The sequence below is a fragment of the Cherax quadricarinatus genome, chromosome 53 (assembly GCF_038502225.1).
Source record: "Cherax quadricarinatus isolate ZL_2023a chromosome 53, ASM3850222v1, whole genome shotgun sequence".
NCBI lineage: Eukaryota > Metazoa > Arthropoda > Malacostraca > Decapoda > Parastacidae > Cherax > Cherax quadricarinatus.
Window position 1 is genome coordinate 22,976,736 of NC_091344.1, and position 4,177 is coordinate 22,980,912.

Below are 4,177 nucleotides of genomic sequence, written 5' to 3' on the forward strand. Positions count from 1 at the left end.
ATATAAGAACATAAGAATGGAGGAACACTGCAGAGGGCCTACTGGCTCATACAAGGCAGGCCCTTATCAAAACCACCACTGCCCAAACCTTCCCATGAATTTACTCCCGTACCCATGACACCAGTCACACCCAGCACCTCCCACTTATATAGTCGTCCAATCTCCCTTTAAAGCTATCCAAGGTAGCTATATCAGGTCTCCTTATAGCGATGTCATGAGTCAGGAATGGTGCTACATACCTGGGTAAAGCGCTCCTACAAACCTTCCACATTATGCCACAACTTATGGGACACCCATAAAAAAGATTAGGGTAGCAGCACACTGCTGATGCATGCAGGTTTTTCCTGACGTAAAAATAAAGGGCTACCAGCCCCCCCCCCCCGCTGAGGCCAACACACGCGAAGCTAAAAAAAAAAACAAAAAAAAAGGTACCTCATACGTTGCTCCGTTAACGCATCTAATTCTCTCTTTCCTTTACTCGGTGGTTCGTTTCCGAGTGTGTCATGATTCTCACGAGGGAGGGAGGGAGGGGAAAGAGGGGGAGAGGGAAAAGAAGGAGGGGAGGGAGGGGGAGAGGGAAAAGAGGGAGGGGAGGGAGGATTCAAATGAAGAGGGGTAGAACGGCAGGATGGAGAGAAGAATGGATAAAAATTAGGTAAAAAGGAGGAAATATGGAAAAGAAGAAGGAATGATGCTAAGAGAGAAGGAAGGAAGTGGGGAAGGGGATGGAACAGGACAAGGAAGACTAGGGGGATAAAGAGGGGAAAGTGGATAGTTTAGTAATGGAAGGGCTATGGAGGAAATAGAGGCTAGAGGACGGGAGACTCCGGATATAAAGTACTCCGGATATTAAGTACTCCGGATCTAAAGTACTCTCCGCGTTAAAAAACTCTCAACTACTGTCTTAGACTCCAGCCAGCTCCTCAAGGAGACCCAAGGCGGGTAACGTAACAAGCGTAGAAGCTCGTGGTAACGTAACAGGAATGGGAGTCCATGGTAACGTAACAGAAATGGGAGTCCATGGTAACCTAACACTCATGAGAGTCTATGGTAACGTAACACTCATGGGAGTCCATGATAACATAACAGTCATTGGAGTCTATGGTAACGTAACGGGAATGGGACTCCATGTCAACGTAACAGGAATGGGAGCCCATGGAAACATAACAGGTATGGGATGGGAGACCATAATAACGTAACTCAAGGTAGTCCATGGTAACGTAACAAGCATGGGAGTCCATGGTAAAGTAACTCATGGGAGTCCATGTTAAGGTAGCTCATAAGAGTCATGGCAGTACATTAACTCTACCCAGAGTGAAAAGTCTCGACAGAAGTTTTTCACTGACTTATCTCCTTTAAGCCTTTACTTATAAACATTACCTTTTTTTTCAAGGTCTGCGTTCCAGGAACGCATAGCTGAAGTACGTTGTTGTACGATGATTTATAACTGTGAACACATAAGCTCATTTGCAATTTTGGTCTCGAGTGTGTGAGATAAACACCAGGAGAGGAGTTAGTGTTCTGGCCGTCTGCCCAAGGAAGCAGCCTCTGTGAATTAAAATCTGTTTTTATTGATGCTGGTCTGTGGGTTTTCAGAGGAGAGGGAAGGTGAGAGGGTGAAGATGTGAAGGAGGTGCAGAAGGAGTAGGAGCAGAGGGTGAAGATGTGAAGGAGGTGAAGGAGGAGTAGGGGCAGAGGGTGAAGATGTGAAGGAGGTGAAGGAGGAGTAGGGGCAGAGGGTGAAGGTGTGAAGGAGGTGAAGGAGGAGTAGGAGTAGAGGGTGATGATGTAAAGGAGGTGAAGGAGGAGGGGGAGCAGAGGGAGATGAAGATGCTAAGAAGGTATAAGAGAAGGACAAGAAGGTATCATAAAATACTTTCGTACCGTCAAGTACCAAGTTGGTCACCATTACATTAACGGGTATACAGTACCGAGAAATTGGCAAGACACATGCAACATGGTAGATTATGAAGACGTTTCTCCCACTAGCAACATTTTTCCAGTTCGACAGGGATCAAGTAAACTCTCAGTGTATATACACTGAGAGTGTATATACACTCTCAGTGTATATACACTCAGTGTATATACACTGAGAGACATATACTTCTCAGTGTATATATTCTGAGACATATTTTGAGAAAAGAAAGGAATGAAAATATAAGCGAATAATTTTTTACTATATTAGTAATATTATTTCAATAATAATAATAATAATAATAACAACAATAATAATAATAATAATAATAATAATAATAATAATAATAATAATAATAATAATAATAATAATAATAATAATAATAATAATAATAATAATAATAATAATAACAACAACAACAACAACAATAATAACAACAACAACAATAATAATAATAATAATAATAATAATAATAATAATAATAATAATAATAATAATAATAATAATAATAATAATAATAATGCTATTATTCTTATTCTTATTATTAAACCCTTACAGGTCAAAGAACTTGAGACGAAATCAACTTCGATCCGAGGAAGGGGAGGGTAGCTCCAGTTCCTTACATCAAGAACCCTTCACCGGCATCAAGGCACCCACCTTGACGGGCACTAACCCAGTCCCATAATCATAATAGAAATAACACCTGGCCTTCCAAACCAGCCAGAAAGAAGCACGTAAAAAACAGGTCGAAGAAAAAAAATGAACGGGAAGCTATAAATTTACATAAACGGCAAGTCATGAAAGCAATAGAGGGAAAGAGAGAGAAAAATAAAGACTAGGTGCATATAAAACTGAATTGTTCTGGGGTCAAAGTCTGTAGACAGGATGGGAGGTTATTTTATCAGGGCGTGGTAGCCTACTCAGGTTCAAGGTCGGACGATATATGAGAGGGAGAGAGAGAGAGAGAGAGAGAGAGAGAGAGAGAGAGAGAGAGAGAGAGAGAGAGAGAGAGAGAGAGAGAGAGAGAGAGAGAGAGAGAGAGAGAGAGAGAGAGAGACAGACAGACAGACAGACAGACAGAAACAAAGACAGAGACAGAGACTAACATTGGGAAATGAAGAAGGTATAAGCTAACATGCTGGAGAGTACATGAAAAAGACAGACAGCAGAGGACCTGGAAGTCCACACTCAGGTGCTCTGCTGAGAAGAACTATCTACTTCTCTCTCGATTAAGTACTACCATGTATTATCTATATGTATGAGTCAATTACAGAAAAGCAGGGAAGAGAGAGAGAGAGAGAGAGAGAGAGAGAGAGAGAGAGAGAGAGAGAGAGAGAGAGAGAGAGAGAGAGAGACATTGCGAGTGTATTTGCATGCCTAATATTCGTACTTAATTACATTTGTGGTAATAGGTAGAGTATCACTTGCTATGGTCATTCCTCCACTACATGCTTACATTATTAGTATTATAATTATCGGGGAGCGCAAAACCCGTAGGATTATACAGCGCATCTCGGGGGGTGGGGGTGGAAGGTATTCAGGCTCAATTCATAGAATCGGAGAACTGATCCAATTCCCTAGATCAAGAGCCCCTCACCAGAGTCAAGGAACCTCCCTTGAGTGGTACCTACTTACAGTGTTCCTCATCTTGATCACCTCGCGGTACATGTCTGTGTTTACCTTCCATCTGTATCTTTTGTAGATACTACAAGGGATTAAGGCTCTCCGTTATTACCTTTCCATCATTATTGTGATTCTCTGTCTTCTCTTTGCATTATCTTTTCTGGTGAAGCATCTCTTTCTCTCTCTCTTTCTCTCTTACACCGTCTCCTATAACTCTCAATGTTCGTAAACATTTGTTTGTCCTCGAGCCACTATTACCATTCTTTCTCAGTTGATTACTTCCCTTTTAATCTTCCGGTGCCAGGTAACCTTGGTCACACTTTAGTAGCATTTCACATCGGCATGTTTTGCTTTTCCCATCGAGAAACCGCAGATTATTACGGCTCGTCCGGGAGCTCGCGCGTATTCACGCCGAGTTTTGTTAGCGAAGAGCCAACCTTCAAAGCCGTTTCTAGGTTAGCAATGTGATGTAATGCAGTTGATATGAATTTCTGGTGATATATGGTGAATATTCGAAATGGTCAAAGAAAGCATAGAGTGATTGAGATTCAGACTATAGATCTGGAATTTCCAGGTCACTTGCCTCAGGCCTCTGTACCGCAAATGGTGATTCTGGAAACTTGACCACTGAATGACGAG